Below are 18,779 nucleotides of genomic sequence, written 5' to 3'. Positions count from 1 at the left end.
TTATTGGACCTAATAGATTTGAATGAGATGGATTAATCGACATGCTTATTTGGAGAAAAATTGATAGATATATTTCTCAAAGAATTGAAACCTCTCTTTGACTTTTTGTGGAAAGAATAAAGTAATGTTTATGAGATTTGATGATTAATTAAGATAACTACTGGAGGAAAGTGATTTTATAATATAATTTAAGAGACAGGATTGCTATATATTGTAGACCTATAACTGATCTGCGACAAATCGGAAGTCAACATTTTATTTTACTGTTTAATTATTTCTGTTTTGTTTTGTTTTTTGTCTTTGAATGTTTTTTGATTTTGTTTTGTTTGTTTTATGAAAATTTGAATAAAAATTATTGTAAAAAAAAAAAAAAGAACACATTGCTTGCAAATATGTGTACCATAGTCAAAACAGCATACAAACACGAGCTTCTTAGGAGAAATTCACACCAAAATGCTGAAGAATATTTGAGGATTTTTAAAAAAATCATAAATTGTTGCAGAAATCTGGAGAGCTGAATCTGATTGGGAAAATGAGAAACCGAGAGCTGAAACTGATGGATTTTTCCATCCCTAGTTTCAGCAGAGTAAGAAGTACAGGATGCAGTTTGGTGTCCAAACAGAGTAAAGTTGAGCTGATTTTTTTTGGTGACTTTCAATGTTTGTGTTGAAATGCACATGTTTGATCAGTGTAGCCTAGCAAGTTGCACAAAAGTAAAAAAGTGTTGCTATGTTTTTTTGTTTAGCTCCTGGACACTAGAAGGACTTTTTAAAAATCTCTAATGGTGATGTTTTTAAGAGTCTGGGGAACTGTGCCTTGAGGAGCCACTATGCACCCCAGGCTGGGAGCTTTCCTGAGCTAAGGAACTGCACAATTCCCCTAGTCCTAAAAACTGGCCAGATTCTTTGGTTGGCTAGACTGGGCACTGGCCAAGGCTCAGTGGCTCAGTAGGACCACTCACTGGGCCACCTCTGTTGCCTTATCACGTTCTACACTGGGGGCCCAGGTGGCAATACCACTTTTGAATGGGAGCCAAGCCTGGCTCCCATCCACAGTGACCACCATTTTAATTTACCCAAAATACAATGCCCTGGCCCATAGTTCTATAAATTCTTTTCATAGATCTATAGGCTGGGATATTGCATTTTGGGTAAATTAAAATAATGAGTGACCACGGCGGATGGGAGTTAAAGCTTGGCTGCTCCCTGCTCTATGCTAAAACGCCATCCGGGCACCCAGTGAGGAGGGTGTAAGCAGAGCTTGAAAGATTACTTTTAAAAAGTAATAAATTACAGTTACAGTTACATGGCCCAAAAAGTAGTAATTACCGTTACAATTATAATTGTTCTGAGAGTAACTGATTACTTTTTCTCAAAAGTAATCACTACAATTACATTTCAGTTACTTTTTCTAAAAAACACCTACAAGGTGCTTGGCTTGGCTGCTTCACATCTAAGTAGCCTAAAACAACATTAAAAATAAACACACACATACAGAGATAGTAGAATAATTCTTTTTATCTATAAGGTAGCAATAGCGGTCTCTCCGCTGGTAAGGGAAGTGGGGAGAGAGGCAGAGGGCACTACTCAGATCTTTGTGCATCAAACCAAGTGCAACCCCCCCCCCAGCCATCAAGCATAATCTCTCTCACTTAACCACCTCCCGGACCCTTCTCTGCCACCAACTAAGGGACACTCACCCAAGCAAACATTTTCCCCTGAGATGCAAAAAAGTTAAAATACTGCAAATGCAACACAGTAGCCAGAGAAGATGGTGGAGGCCTCTTTGTGTGCCAAGTGCAAACACATTATTCACACACACACACACACACACACACACACACACACACACACACACACACACACACACACACACACACACACACACACACACACATTGTCATCTTGCACCTCCACAGTTATCTCCATTCTGTTGCTGCCTCCTTCTCCTTTATCCATGGTCTTGCCCTCCAACTCCTTTTTGCCTCCACTCCATTCTTCACCACCACCATCCATTTTTTAAATGATTGTTTTCTCCACCGCATCTCACTCTCCACCTCCTCCTTCGTCACCTCCTCCCCACCCACAGAACAGAAGCTGCACAGAAGCTGTTTGAGGCACATGATTTTCATCCACAAATCAGAGGAGCAGAAGACTTCCCCTGCTTCCCCCCACCCCCAAGTAATGCCCAAAAGTAATGCTGGAAACATTACAATTACTCCACAAAAGTAATAAAATTGCTCCTAGTTCGATTACAATCAAAATGTAAAGGAATTACCCACTTGTTCCTCAAAAAAGTAATGAATTACAAGTAATTTGTTACTTGTAACTAATTACTTCCAAGCTCTGGGTGTAAGTGTGTTGTATCTGCTGCAGTGTCAGGGGGGAAAAGTGTGGGGGTTGGAAGCCCATCAGCAGCACCATTGAAAGGCCTCCCTGAGGTCTGGCACCAGCCTTGTTTAAAACTCAGCCTTTGGAAATTTTGTGCACTTCTTTCTGGTTTCCAGGACTTCAAAGAAAAACAGATTATATATTACAATGAAAATGAAACTAACGTGCCTGTTTTGGCTTAGCCGTAGAACAGTGTGCCTTGAGGTAAAGAGTTCCTCTATGTACCCCTTATACATAAAATGTCCTGCATACTCTTTCTGTGTTAAAAAAAGAATATAAAAAACAAAATCTACTACAAACAGACAAAACACATAACAAACTCTTGCCCATGCAAACACCTGACTCAAAATTCCCTGGGAAACTTCAGAGTGGAATTGGTAGGCCTCTTACTTTAGCTAGTCATGCACCTTCATACAGTACAACTGTATAAAGAAATCCTCAGACGTTTTTAAGTCCATTTAAATTCTGAGTGCAGCTCCTGGTATACATTCAAAGCTACATTTTTAAGAATCCCAGAGTATCCAACCAAGAGATATGGAACATATGGCCCGTGTGGCTTTTTTTTTTAATCCATTAACTCATGTTGAAATAGTAAGACCTTCAGATTACTATTTAAGAGAGGAAGGTTTGGGGGTCCTTATGGCTGCAGAGATAAGCCTGAAAGTGAGGCTGTAAAAGAAGTGTCCTATGACTCACAGGCAGAAAGGCAAATAAAAAACTGCAATGTGAAGGAAAATGTTTCATATTAGTGTTATTAGGTAATACATTTCCTTATAAAAATGTATTTTTTGAAAGAACAATGTAAAAAAAGTTGGTTTTCTGGTGGGGTGGGGAGCCTTTTTTCTATGAAGGGTTGCTAATTGAAAAGTCAATTGAGGCAGAGCCACCACTGGCCAAAAACTCCCCCTTTTCTTTCTCTCATTTCTGGCCACCCACTTTCTCTCTTTCTGCCTCCGCCTTTTCTTTCACTGCTTCACCTTGGACAGTGCCTTGAAAGTTTGGACTAAAACCCAGAGCAGATTCCATTGCCCTACTGACATGGAGCCACCAGCCTTCCATTGGTGGAAGTTTAGTAACATGGGAATTGCCATGTGCTCTTCTTCTGCCTTTCCCTCCTTGCTTTAGCCACTCTCACAGCACCCAGACAAAACCTGCTGCGACCCTTATCCTTACCCTTACCTTGTACCTTGCCCCAAACCCTCTGTTAGAGGCTGGAAGGAGGCTTGGGAAACAGAACTGGAGATGGCTCCCCCAAAGCCTTACCACAAGTTGGCCTGGAGCTACAGTTGCCAAGGAGATAACAAGGGTGGAAGCAGCTGCCCAGAGAGAGTGGGAGGGTGGGAAAGAAAGAAAGAAAGAAAGAAAGAAAGAAAGAAAGAAAGAAAGAAAGAAAGAAAGAAAGAAAGAAAGAAAGAAAGAAAGAAAGAAAGAAAGAAAGAAAGATGGCAGGAAGGCTCTAGGTGGGCAAACTTAAGTCAGGATTGGTGGTAACTTTGGGTGGCTGGGACCAGAGTGGCCAACACTGCAGGTGGATTCAGTCTTTGGGCCAGAGTTTAGCCATTCCAGTTCTACAGTGTGTAATTACTGCTCCCCTCTAAGTAAAGGGGAAAAGCCCTTACAAATACAAATAAACAGATAATTGGTTTCTTCTTTCAAAGATTACTGAAGCTTTGGAGTCCCTTCCTGGTATCTCTAACTAATGTTGCCCGCTCTCTCTTCAGTAGCAGACAAGATAGAAAGAAGGTATTATCATAAAAGGTTTGTAACAAAGGGATTTTAAATACAGATGATGATATTTTGGTATATAGGGAGTACCACAGGGCTTGGTCCTGGGCCCAGTGCTCGTCAACATTTTTATTAACGAATTGGATGAGGAGGTACAAAGCATGCTTATCAAATTTGCAGATAATAAAAAATTGGGGGCATAGCTAATACTGTGGAAGACAGAAACAAAATTCAAAGGGATCTTGGTGGCTGGAGCATTGGGCAAAAAACAACAGAATGAAATTCAACAGGGATAAATGCAAAGTTCTACACTTAGGAAAAAGAAACCAAATGCACAGTTATAAAATGGGGGATACTTGGCTCAGCAGTACGACATGCGAGAAGGATCTTGGAATTGTTGTTGATCACAAGCTGAATATGAGCCAACAGTGTGATGTGGCTGCAAAAAATGCTATATTAGGCTGCATTAACAGAAGTATAGTTTCCAAATCGCGTGAAGTACTAGTTCCCCTCTATTCAGCACTGGTTAGGCCTCATCTTGAATACTGCGTCCAGTTCTGGTCTCTGCGCTTCAAGAAGGATGCAGACAAACTGGAACGGGTTCAGAGGAGGGCAACAAAGATGATCAGGGGACTGGAAACAAAGCCTTATGAGGAGAGACTGAAAGAACTGGGCATGTTTAGCCTGGAGAAGAGAAGACTGAGGGGAGATATGATAGCACTCTTTAAGTACATGAAAGGTTGTCACATAGAGGAGGGCCGGGATCTCTTCTCAATCGTCCCAGAGTGCAGGACACAGAATAATGGGCTCAAGTTGCAGGAAGTCAGATTTCAACTGGACATCAGGAAAAACTTCCTAACTGTTAGAGCCATTCGACAATGGAACGAAATACCTAGAGAGGTAGTGGGCTCTCCGACCCTAGAGGCATTCAAGAGGCAGCTGGACAGCCATCTGTCGGGAATGCTTTGATTTGGATTCCTGCATTGAGCAGGGGGTTGGACTCAGTAGCCTTGTAGGCCCCTTCCAACTCTACTATTCTATGATTCTATGATTCTATTACTGATATAAAGATGGTCATGGATCAAAGGTTTTTTGTAATTGAGGGTTCCAGAGGGGCAGCAAAGTTATTCTACTGCAGAAAAAATCAATAGCAACATCTTAAATACTAACAAATTTATTATGGCGTACGTTTTCATAGACTACACTCCACTTCATCAGATGCATGAAGTATTATCCTTACAGGTATATATGGTCAGTCAGTCAGTTTTTTAATTGTTTGTAGTTAGGAATGGGAGAGAAATTCGATTCAGTTTGCATTTAGAGCTGAATCTATCAAATTCACACTTTCCAAAACAATGTGTGAACCAAAACACAGCCATCTTTTGCCATTTGCATTTATCTGAATTTTGCAATAGTTTTTCAACCAATGTTTTACAAAAATACATATGTTGTGTAAAGTCTGCATAACAATGAATATATTAGTGAATATAACATACAAAAATGCATTATATTTTATTTATTTTATTTTTATTTATTTGTTTCATTTATAAACCGCCCATAGCAAGTAGCTCTCTGGGCGGTGTACAAAAAGGTTAAAATACAAAAATAACATAGTAAAATCAGATTACAAACGATAACACAAGCAACAAAACAAAATAATATATTAAACAAAATATAAAAGTTTAAAAGTTATGAACATTAAACATTAAAATGCCTGGGAGCATAGCCTGGTCTTAACCTGGCGCCGGAATGATAGTAACGTAGGCGCCAGGCGTACCTCTTCGGGGAGGCTGTTCCACAATTCGGGGGCCACTACAGAAAAGGCCCTAGATCTAGTAACTGTCCTCCGGGCTTCTCGGTGAGTTGGTACCCGGAGGAGGGCCTTAGATGCTGAGCAAAGTGACCGGGTAGGTTCATAGCGGGAGAGGCGTTCCACAAGGTATTGCGGTCCCACGCCATATAAGGCTTTATAGGTCAAAACCAGCACCTTGAATCTGGCACGGAAACAGATAGGTAGCCAGTGCAAACGGGCCAGAACAGGTGTTATATGCGCGGATCGGCTGCTGAGTTTTGCACTAGCTGAAGTTTCCGAACTGTCTTCAAGGGCAGCCCTACGTAGAGCGCATTACAGTAATCCAATCTAGAAGTTACCAGAGCATGAACAACTGAGGCGAGGTCGTCCCTGTCATGAACCTGTAATGTTCATGAGTTACTAAAAATCTAATAGCAATACTTTGGCTCCAGTAAGGGACTCTGGGAGATGGTTACAGTTAGAAAAGACAAGCCTTTGCCAATTTGCAAATCTGAGTTTCACTTCCCAGCTGAAGATGGTTAGAGAAGCCTTAACAAGCTGCACCTGTTTATCTTTGCTGATTAGCAAGTGCCTGGTACCCAAGGTCATCCTTGGCCTGTACAGTTGGAAAACACAGTTGGGAGGGGGACCTGAAGGCGCGAAAATGTGAGAAACATCGAGAAGAAAGTTACATCAGCCAATTCCTGATTGGTCAATTAATCTTGGACCGTTAGGATCCTTTTCCTTTAAGTATAGGGCTAGAGACCCATAGCCTTTGTTCTCTGTTCTCTGCCTATGCTGACTTGGCACCAGAGTTCCAAACCTTCTGCCTTATGGTTCCAGGGGTTGCTTATGGGAAGGCAACCTATGTCTGGTTCCATTGCTTTATGTTGAACATCCATCTCTCTTAGGAGAGGTGCCACGCAACCAACTACCTCGTGTGTAAGTAGTTAGGTGAGTTTAGTTTGTTATTTTCTTGTTGTGTGTATGAATTCTCTTATAAGAACCTAAACCCCTGTTGGGTGAATGGTCTTAAAGGATTACTTGCTGCTATATTTTATGTGCACTTATATATCTTAATAAAGCTACTTCTATTTAACCTGGTGTGTTCATTGAGAGAAAGGGTGGTTCTGGATTCAGTACCTTGACCAATCTCAGTCACTAACTACCAAAGAGGGTTAAGAAGTTAAAGGCTTGGATTTTAAGTGTTAAACCAGAGGTGCCTGGCAAGGAGTGTAACTGTGACTCTTGCCTTTTAGGACCTTGGTTTGATATATCTTCTGGGCTCAGAGATCCCCTGGCTCTGAGTGGACCAGTATACAGGGGTGGTGGCAGCCTACCTTCTACCTTGCAGGGTTGTTGTGAGCGTACACAGACTTGGCAAGGGTGAAGTAATAGCTTTTTGGTTCCAGTCTCATTTCCCCAAGGGTAGGGGTCTGAGTCTGATGCATGAACCCAGTACCTTGATGGTCCGGGGGTCATGACAGTCCCTGTCCAGATAGGGGCGTAACTGGGCTACCAGCTGAAGGTGGTAGAACGCGTTCCGTGCCACCGAGGCCACTTGAGCCTCGAGAGACAAGGAAGGATTGAAAAGAACCCCCAAACTACGAACCTGTTCCTTCAAGGGGAGTGTAACCCCATCTAGAACAGGATAAACATCCACCATCTGGGCAGGGAAGGCACTCACCAACAGTGTCTCAGTCTTGCCTGGATTGAGCCTCAGTTTATTAGCTCTCATCCAGTCCGTTATCGCGGTCAGGCAACGGTTCAGCACATCAACAGACTCACCTGAAGAAGATGAAAAGGAGAAATAGAGCTGCGTGTCATCAGCATACTGATGACAACGCACTCCAAAACTCCTGATGACCACACCCAGAGGCTGCATGTAGATGTTAAAAAGCATGGGGGACAAAACCGACCCCTGCGGGACTCCACAATGGAGAGTCCAGGGTGTCGAGCAATGTTCCCCAAGTACTACCTTCTGGCGACGATCCGCCAAGTAGGAGCGGAGCCACTGCCAAGCAGTGCCCCCAACTCCCAACTCCGCGGGTCTCCCCAGAAGGATACCATGGTCGATGGTATCAAACGCCGCTGAGAGATCAAGGAGAATCAACAGAGTCACACTCCCTCTGTCCCTCTCCTGACAAAGGTCATCATACAGGGCGACCAAGGCTGTTTCAGTGCTAAAACCGGGCCTAAAACCGGATTGAAACGGATCCAGATAATCGGTTTCATCCAAGAGCACCTGGAGCTGGCCGGCAACCACCCGCTCCAAAACCTTGCCCAAAAAGGGGACATTCGCCACCAGTCTATAATTGTTCAAGTTATCTGGGTCCAAGGAAAGTTTCTTTAACAGAGGTCTCACTACTGCCTCCTTGAGGCTACTAGGGACTACTCCCTCCCTCAAGGAGGCATTTATCACTTCCTTGGCCCAGCCGGTGGTACCAGCCCTGCTGGCCTTCACTAGCCAAGATGGACAAGGATCCAGAGCAGACGTGGTCGCCCGGACGATTCCAAGCACCTTGTCCACTTCCTCAAGCTGCACCAACTGAAACTCATCCAATAATGAAGGGCAAGACCGCGTTCTGGACACTTCAATGGATTCATCTGTCATAACATCAGAGTCTAAGTCCCTACGGATGCATGCAATTTTATTTTGGAAGTGCCCCGCAATATTAGGAGAGCCTGCTTGCAAAAATGTGTACATTAGTTAAAACTGTATACAAAAATGTGTTTATTAGGATGAATTCACACTAGAATGATTTTTTAAAATGGTAAATTCCTGCAGAAATGTGGAGAACTGAATTCAAGATCAGAAAAATGAGAAACGGAAAGAACCGAAATCCCTGTTTCTTGTACAGGTATATATTCTTTGCCAACTAGCTCTTGTAATACTGTGTTTTTAGTCTGTACACCACCTTATGATATTTTCTATAAAAATGTGATTTGTAAATAAATAAATAAATAAAATATACACATTGTGTGTGTGGGGAGGACTTACAGTAGCTTGCGTAGTCATAGCTTCCCTACTTCTAAACAAAGCAAGGCTTCCCACCTAGAAGCAAGGTCTTCCTAATTAGCATTTTGCAACAAGAGCCTTTCCACAACATTCCTGCCAATGAACTTTACTTCACATAGTCCCAGTCTCTCTCCCTTTGCCCAAGATCAGCAAATGACTTTCTAACCATGTCCTTTGCCATAACCACCATCTTTTCTCCAATATCACAGAGATTTTCCGTTTTACTTCTCCTGCTAGTAGATTTCTGCTTCATAATCTTCTTCCAGACTTGGTTCCTGTTTTCTTCTCATTCCAGCTACTACTGACATTTTCCCCCCATTTGTGGGCTCCTGTCCTGGAATTAATCTTTTTCACTGATTTTTGCTAACTTCTGTTCTATCTGGTAACTTCTGCTTTTCTAAAAGCACCTTATAAGGTAGGGTAAAGTTCAAAACTGACACACAAACTCATCCTTTAGTTCAATTCCAATGGTTAAATCTTTGCTAAGGTGCATATAGTTTGTATGAGCCTTGAAGGGGTATATGCATCAAATCAACTAAAGCTGATTAATCTCTCTCGTTTTATGGCTTGGCTGAAAATGCTTCCCAAGTCAGGAGGCTCATTCAAGGGGCGAATTCCATGTCATTCGTGGTTTTTGTCTACAATATGATGTGGTCAGTGATAAGATGCTACCTGCTCTCTTCCCTCTGAGGGCAGCTCAACATTAGTGAGCAGAACCCATGAGATATTCATTTATCAATTTAAAATATGTGCCCTGATAACCAGTAGTGTAGTGGCAAATTCTGAAGTGCGGGGTCCCTTCATGATATGTCCCCTCACAGCCATACCCTTTTTAAGATTATACAACCTAATATTATAGAACAACCTGGCCAGGTTTGAATAGTGCTTTCTGCTTCTCTATCATTAATGCCTTCTCCCACAACAACAGACGTCTCTAGGAGCTAATCAACATGAAAGAGTCTTCTCAGTGGCTGTTTCAACTCCTTTTATTCTGATTGGCTCCAATCTGAAGGAAAGGACAAGGAAGCATGTTAGAAGACCCTTCCAAGTGGCTAACACACTCCCCTTTCATGCTGATTGGCTCATAGGATGCCGGAGACATAAAGACCCTGCTGAGACCCTGCTCCCAAAAAAGTAAGGGTCTAAGACTCCCCAGGACTCTGGACAGCTATACCCCTGCTGGTAACAGCCTTTTACTGTGGAAAACTCACCAACTGAGGGTGAGCTTTTTCAGCAACTCATTTGTTTGATTCAGATAAACTCACAGAGCTCTACAGCTCCTATTTTTAGTGGATATCATGCTATACCTTAAAAAAGACCTTAAAAAAGAATGGATTTGCCTCCAGCTAACATTTTTTGCATAAAGGGCAAAGAAAAAAACATAATAGTAAACACATTTGTAGAATCCCTTTTGCTAGCTTAATAACTCAGCAGCTTACAATGACTATGTTTTAAAAAAATATTTCATATATAAAACCAGCCACTTAGCGATAAATCTGTTTGCTTTGGATTTTATTATTGTGGCTCACTCCTCCCCAAGGTGTAACGATGATTAGAGACACCTTCCGGCTTCGGTCTGTTTGTGAGTATGGTGCTAGAGCAGAGCTATACTTGTGTATGAGCTCACAATTAGGGAAAGTAGATGCAAACTAAGCATAAGCACTACCACTAATGCCCCAAAGGCAGAGTCTCCCTGGGCTGCATATACACCTTCTTTCATTCTGCAACCAATGGAGACAAAGTACTTGCTTTTTCTACATAGTCCACATACAGTCTAGATCCACTGTATATTATTTATTTATTTATTTATTTATATACCGCCCCATAGCCGAAGCTCTCTGGGCGGTTGACAGCAATTAAAACAATAAAAACAAATATACAAATTTTAAAACACAAAAAACAATTTGAAAACACAATTAAAAACAATTTAAAAACACATGCTAAAATGCCTGGGAGAAGGCATGTATATGTTCTGCCCCTGAAAAGCATTTCTTGAGAAACGGGTTTCATTCTGAAAATAAAGCTCATTGCAGATTGCTTCTCCATTATCCCACAGTGTGTCCCTTTGAAAACAGATGAAAACAGATGTAGGCGGTCCTGGCAATGGGGGCTGTATCCACACCCGCCCAATGATAATAATAATAATAATAATAAATTTAATTTTTGTGTCGCCTATCTGGCCGAAGCCACTCTAGGCGACGTACAAACTAAAATTCAGTAAATTACAATACAATACAGATAAAATACAATAAAATCAGAACGATCATTAATCACAGCAGCATGAAATCAGTTACGGCGATCAATAGATAATAAAATATCCCAACAAAGTTAGCCCTCCCCGGAATTCCTGAAGGCCTGTCCAAAAAGCCAAGTTTTTAATGCCCGGCGAAATATATCCAGGGAAGGGGCATGGCGAAGATCGAATGGGAGGGAGTTCCAGAGAGTGGGGGCCGCCACTGAAAATGCCCTCTCTCTAGTCCCTACCAACCTAGCTGTTTTCGTTGGTGGGACTGAGAGAAGGCCCTGTGTGGCTGATCTGGTTGGGCGGCTTAATTTGTTGTGAGTGGGCATATACCAAGTTTGCAATCACTGTTTCCTCCTTCGCTCACCTGGGGCATGTGAAGGGATGAAAAGGCATGAATAACCTAATCAAGGGGAGGGTTTTCAAACACGCACCAAGTGACCACACCTACCTTTGGTGGACAGCAGGATCTAGACTCAATCTAGATTGAAAGCAGCATGTTGAGGATGAGCATGAACACTTATGGATTGAGAAAAGCTACATTTATCTGCTATAAGCAGGTTAGTGTGTACCCAGCCCTGCACAGCTTTTCCAGAAACTGTAGTAGTTCCCATCCCAGGCAATCTGAAGAAATTTTGCAGGATCAGATTTGCCAGATATCTTGTGCCTTCGAAGCTACTCATTCAGTAGCTCTTAGATACTGCCTGTGGCTTATTAGATCAGAATTGAAGTTTTATTGTTTCATCAAAAGTTTGGCCATCACACATGTGTGTGTATGTGCATGTGCGTGTGTGCGCGCACACACACACACACACAGAGGCTTCAAGGGAGAGACTGTGCTGGACCATCAAGGGGCAAGATTTTCCGTCTGTCCTGGCCCACCCACCCCTGCCTGAAACCCTTATAAAGAAGAGCTGCTCTCTCTGACATTTTTGTGGGTGTGTAATAAACTTTGTGAGCCACCTTGGGGGCATTTTTGGCTAAAGGGCAGCATAGAAATAAACCCTAACAATAACAATCAAGCACACACACCACTCAGGTATGTGTGTAACCATGCATACTTTGGTTAATTCCAAGTTAGTGCTTTCATCCATTAAGAGAATTTCAGGAAATACTCCCATTGAGTAACCTGTAAGGAAAATGAAGCATTAGAACCAGAATTCTATTGGTTTTTCTAGGAAAGATCTCTGAGAAAGATACTGTATCACTTCTAATTTCTGCTCAGATAATTTTCCTATAGAACTGGTGGATTTTCAAATCCAATCCTCCACACCTTGTCTCCTTCTTCACTCATGGGGCTCACCTATGTGTGATGTTAAATGCACTTTTAAATTTGCAAATAGCAGCCACTAGTGGTGGTGATATGATAATTATCTGGATCACAGCAGATAGGGAAGATGGAGTTTAACTCTCTCCTCCCCTGCCATGATCCTTTTGAAAATCTCACCTCTGAAGCTATCAGTGAAAATAGCAGCTTCAGAAGAGTAATTTTTATCAGGGTAGGAAAGGGTTAAACATATCCCCACCTGCTGCAATCTCAGTCATTAGCTCCAGCATTTGCTACTGACTTTTTAAAAAGTACATTAAATACAAAGTCGCTTTTAATGTCACTTAAGCTTAACCCTTACAGTTCTAATTATCATCTGTCACTACTGTCACATCTCCTTTCCCTCATATACTAGCCTTTTCCTGCTTTACAGCTCTTTTCCTTTTCCACTTGTTTTCCATCAGTTATTGTCGTCCACTAGTCTCCATTTCTATTTCCTTATGCCTCTCCATCTATCACATCACCTCTTGTCAAAAAGTCAAAGTGTGCTCTATAATCAAAAACACCCAAGTTTGTACTCAGAATACATTTACTTAATTTTCCTCACAATATGCATATAGAATGTGGGTTTTCTACTGAAGAGCATGAATTCTTTTTAGGCACAGACTATATACAGCCCTAATTATAATCTATTCATAATAGCACTATTAAAACTTGCCAGTATTCAGTCAAGCTATCACCCCAGTGTCATAATTTGGACAGTTATAATGCAATGTTTAGTGATCTCTATAATTTTAATTTAATGAATCTGAAATTGCATCAATGATTTATTCATACCTTTTTTGATGAAAAGCGGAAAGGTGTTCTGTAAATCTAAGCACTGCAGTACTTGTCCTTTTGGTACAACAGCATGGATCGTATGTAACTTGATGGATCCATTGCTTTTGGCATTTATCAATTTTCTTGCATGTCAACTAGAGAATGATTAGATCTGTTCTGTTTCAGGGCTAAGACATAAGTCTGGAAAAAGCTGGTGGTTTTACAGATACATGTTGGCACTGAAAATCATCCTTCTACATACTGTGCTTAAACTGTGTTAAGCCTATTGTCACATTAGGATGTGTAACCAGAAATGCCAGTTACTAGCTCTTCTGCACATTAAAATGTGCAAACCAGCTTCAAGTCTCACTTGTTTCAAGTAATTGACAGGAGAGTGAATGACACAGAGAGAAGTCAGGAATGAAGTTAATGAGAAAGGCTGTAGCTCAGAGGTAGAGCATATGTTTTGTGTGTAGAAGGTCCCAGGCTTGATCCCCAGCATCTCCTGGTAAGGGTGGGAGAGACCCCTGTCTAAAACTCTGGAGAGCTGCTGCCAGTCAGTGTAGACAATGCTGTGCTAGATGGACCAATAGACTGATTTCATATAAGGTACCTTCCCTTGGTCCTAAGATAGCTCCTAACAATGTCTTCTTACAGTGCATGTTAACAATATTTTGCTGCCACTATCAAATCATCAATCTACCGCCCACAGGAATTCTTCAGAATTGTCCGGGAACTATTACACACTGGCCCCAAGGTCGTGGTAGATCCATCTGAGTCCCACTTCAATGAATTTGCTAGGCACTTCCAGGATAAAATCTTTAGCATCCGCCAGGACTAAGACTCCAGTGTTATAGCAGGTGAATCAAGAGAGGTATCCAGAGCACAGCCTTGTCCCGACCATGGTATCCTTCTGGAACGACTGGCTGAGTTGGGAGTGGGAGTGACTGCATGGCAGTGGTTCCACTCCTACTTGGTAGGTTGGCTCCAGAAGATGGTGCTTGGGGAGCATTGCTCAGCACCCTGGACTCTCCAGTATGGGGTTCCGCAGGGGTCAGTTCTGTCCCCCATGCTGTTCAACATCTACATGAAACTGTTGGGTGAGGTCATCCAGAGCTTTGGAGTGTGTTGCCATCAGTATGCTGATGACATGCAGCTCTATTTCTCCTTTTCATCTTCATCAGGTGAGGCTGTCAATGTGTTGAACCAGTGTCTGGCTGAGACAATGGACTGGATGAGGGCTAATAAACTGAGGCTCAATCCAGACAAGACTGAGAGGCTGCTAGTGGGTGGTTCTTCTGACCAGATGGTGGATGTTCAACCTGTCCTGGATGAGGTTGCACTCCCCCTGAAGGAGCAGATTTGTAGCTTAGGGATTCTCCTAGAACAGTGGTTCTCAACTTTTTTTGCTCCATTCCCCCCTTTCACCATTGTTCAGAATATAATTCCCCCCTTCCCAAAATAGTCTCTCATAGTGTGCTGATGTTTCGCGAGTGATGGTGGTGATTCTCGTGAGAGAAAAATTTCTTAGTTTATATTATACCAGAATTTCTTGGAGCACTTTCTGGTCTTTAAATAATAATTTAATTTTGCAAATGAAAATAATGCTGCATGTTCAAGAATTGATTTTAATCTGTGACATTCAATAAACTTTATTGAATGTTGCAGATTAAATTAAAAACAAACTACAATTTTACAGATTGTACATAATCTACAGGACATCACACTTTGCTGAATAGTGGTCCCAATTCCCCTTCTGGAACCCTAAAATTCCCCCCTGGGGGGAATTCCCCCCTTGTTGAAAACCCATGTCCTAGAACCATCTCTGTCACTTGAGGGTCAGGTAGCCTCAGTGGCACGGAGTGCCTTCTACCAACTTCGGTTGGTGGCCCAGCTGTGCCCCTATCTGGACAGGGATAACCTGGCTTCAGTTGTCCATGCTCTGGTAACCTCCAAGTTAGATTACTGCAATGCACTCTACTTGGTGCTGCCTTTGAAGATGGTTCAGAAACTGCAGCTTGTGCAAATTGCAGCGGCCAGATTGGTAACAGGGATCAGATGGTTTGAACATATACAACCGATTTTGGCCTGCTTGCATTGGCTGCCTGTATGTTTCTGAGCTCGATTCAAAGTGCTGGTTTTAACCTATAAAGCCTTACATGGCTTGGGACAACAATACTTGATGGAACACCTCTCCTGACATGAACCCACCCGTACACTACGCTCAACATCAAAGGCCCTCCTCCGGGTGCCTACTCTGAGGGAACCTGGGAGGCTGGCAACAAGGGAGAGGGCTTTCTCAGTGGTGGCCTCCAAATTATGGAATGATCTCTTTGACGAGGTGCACCTGGTGCCAACACTGTTATCTTTTCAGCGCCAGGTCAAGACTTTCCTCTTCTCCCAGGCATTTTAGCATGTGCTTTAAAAAATTTTTTTAAGTGTTTTTAAATTTGTATATTTGTTTTTAATGTTTTTAATTGTTGTAAACCGCCCAGAGAGCGTTGGCTATGGGGCGGTATACAAATGTAATAAATAATAATAATAATAATAACATTATGCCAAACCACGGCTTAGTGGGAACCTGGCTCTTGAGGAGAAGATTGCAGTCATTTTGCTCTTCCTTGGGGCTTTTTAGATCAGTGTTGAGCCCCAGCTCTTTCAGGAGGATCAAGGAGGGGGGCTGGATGAGAGTCAGTGCCGGCTGCTAGGGCAAGGGGAATAATCAGAGGTTGTTGAGACTTTCGAGGATGAGGTGGGAGGGGATGTGTTTGACACTGTGCCAGTTCCCATGGACAGTTCTTCTGCCAAAGAAGACCGCGCTCAGCTTCCAGACACCCCCATAGAGCCATTGGGGGATGTCTTGGTGAGCACGCCAACTCCACCCCCCGGGCTCCCCCCTTGGCACATCAAGTGCTTCCCCACCTCCGGAAGCCGAGTTGGCACCTATCGAGGCTGAATTGCCGGATGAGCCAGCAGAGGCACGCCCCCTTTCGCTCTGCGCCTGATGCTGGGAGAAGTGCTTTGGTCAGAGGGAGGTTCTTCGAAGGAGTCAGAGATTACGGGCAAAGACTTTTCCTACTTAAGCCTGCTCCCCCTGACTGAGGTGCTGACTCAACTTCCTTCACACGCTACAGTGTTTACTTAGGTAGCCTAGTTAGGGATTGCAGTGAGCTAGCATAGTGTGCCTATGAAACGTATTGCCTTCGATGTTACTTTAATAAAACAGGAATTGATTCCATCCTCATCTCCGTCTCGTGAATCTCGCTCTGGGCAGGACAGTCAGCCCCGGAGCTAAGCCAAGGCTTGTCTTAGAGTGCCATCCAAACCTGGGATCATGGTCTGTCCTATGACTACAAGTCGTAGTTAAGGAGGAGAGACCTTAATCACAATTCTGGGTTCGGATGACACATTAAGCCAAACCTTGGCTTAGCTATTGTCCTGCATTGATATAAGAAGTCCAGAGAGGAGATAGCACCTTGGCGTGGTCATGGTAAGGCATATTCTAGTTTACTGTGACATGCAAACCAGGCCAATATAAGTCTTATATACTGTTGGGCAAGTCCTGCAAGCCAGGAATGATGGTGGAGACCTGCAACATTGCTCCATGGTAGTACTGGAGCACAAATGGATATCTCAGTCCCACTAGATGATAGGATATTGCCTTAGTTCACACTATTCAAAGTCTCTTGGCACTGCCTCTGCTAATGGTTTTTTATACAATCATGCTGCAAATTTACAATGGATTTCCCAACCAGACACATTATCTTCAACTATTTATTATTTCTTCATTGATCCTAATTATGTTGCCAGTTTTTTTCCAGGCCCAATTCACGGTGTTCACACTAGTGTTTAAAGCCCTAAACAACTCAGGCCCCATATATCTCAGAAACCATCTCCTTCCCTCCAGATCCTAACAGGTGTTAAGATCAGCAGAGGGGGACTTATTAGTAGTTCTGCCACCTTAAAAAATGTGGAGGATGGGGGCCCTGGAGACAGCTTTCTCCGTGGCAGCCCCTGAGTTGTGCAATTCCCTCCTACAGAGTTGTATCTGGCACCTTCACTATATAGTTTTTGGTGAATGCTAAAGACATGCCTCCTTACCCTGGTCTTTGGCTTCTGAGACGTATGTTTTCAGAATCCACCCTATTCTTGTGATTGAAATGTGTTTTAATTCTTTTTAATATTGTATTTTAGATTTTGTAATCTGCCCTGGGACCTACTGGTGAAGGGCAGGCAATTAATAGTAGTAGTAGTTGTTGTTGTTTGTTGTTGTACTTATTTTAGTGCTAGCTCAGGAAGGAAGGAAGGCTGGAGGGCCCTGACATGCAGCAGGATGAAGCAACCTGCTTCAGGTGGCATCACGGTGGTGTTGGTGGTGAAGGCAGGAACTGAAGTTTGAATGGTGCAGCAGGATATTTAAAGTGTTGACCTCAACTCAAGTGTTTGCACTATATGGGCCCACCTCAGGCAGCAAAATGTCTTGTCCAGCACTGAAAGAATGTTCCCCAAGGGTGCTATTCACTTGTGACAGTTGTAGCATTGGTGCAGTTTTTTTTCTATGGGTTCACAGTGTTGCTGTAATACTTAAGACATGCTACCACAAGTGAGGCTATTCAAACGAACCTTTACCCTGCAACTGTTAATTGGCCAGGATGGGGGTGGTTAGGGCTACAGATGGGGGAGAAATTCACTCAAGTCACAATTTAATGCAATCCTACCTAATTCCTAAATGAATAAGCACACTGCAAGACTTTTCTTAATTTTGTGTTGCAGTCTTCCAACCAAGAAGGGTGCACAAAAATGCATTTATTACTGTAAAAGCCATATAAAAGTACAGTATGCTGAGGAATCGCTTGCAAAAATGTGTATAGTAGGCAAAATTGCGTACAAAATTGTATGCATTAGAAGAAATATCTCCAAATGCAGATGCGTTTTCATGCAGATTTAAAAAAGAAAAATTCACAACTGACGTCGAAACGGGGCAAACGGAACTGAAGGATGGAAAAATGAGAAACAAAGTGAAACTGAAGTTGACAGTGTCGTTCACCCCTAGTTAGGACTCTCTATTCCTGCAGTGTCTAAACGGGATCCAAATCTGAGCTCACCACAGAATCAGGAAATGAACCCCATTATCTTTCCAGCATTCTGGACAAAGCATAAAGAAATAAACATTAATTAAAGACACAATCTGTCACATGCATAGGCTTTCTCTCAGTGTTATTTAAGCAGCCTATGTGCCAGGTGAAGCCTAGGTGTCCAAGCCACTGGTGAGTTAATCCTGATCCAGCTGTGGTCTAGAAAAGGGATTGCATCATTAGGCAGACTGATTGTACCAGGGTGAGCACATCTGCACATAATAGATTTTAATAACTGAGCTAGTACTGTACCAATGCCAAATTGTGCAATAACACTGAATGCAATCCCAAGTTTACACATTCTCTTTCTGTAATCAAGGTTGTTGGGACCATTGACAGAACTGTTGCAGAAAAACAGGATATACAGAAATATACAAATAAGGGTCAAAA

The 18,779-nt window shown here is 42.6% G+C and overlaps 1 protein-coding gene across 1 annotated transcript in view; it reads right to left on the bottom strand.

The window, feature by feature from the left end:
- The window catches only part of GFRA1 (GDNF family receptor alpha 1), a 316,795-nt gene that overhangs the window by 14,831 nt on the left and 283,185 nt on the right, over window positions 1-18,779 (bottom strand). The gene's annotated exons all lie outside the window — the stretch shown is intronic.

The sequence above is a fragment of the Rhineura floridana genome, chromosome 7, assembly GCF_030035675.1.
Source record: "Rhineura floridana isolate rRhiFlo1 chromosome 7, rRhiFlo1.hap2, whole genome shotgun sequence".
Lineage (NCBI taxonomy): Eukaryota > Metazoa > Chordata > Lepidosauria > Squamata > Rhineuridae > Rhineura > Rhineura floridana.
The sequence above is the reverse complement of the archived record's forward strand: the minus strand, read 5'-3'. Positions and strand labels throughout refer to the sequence as shown.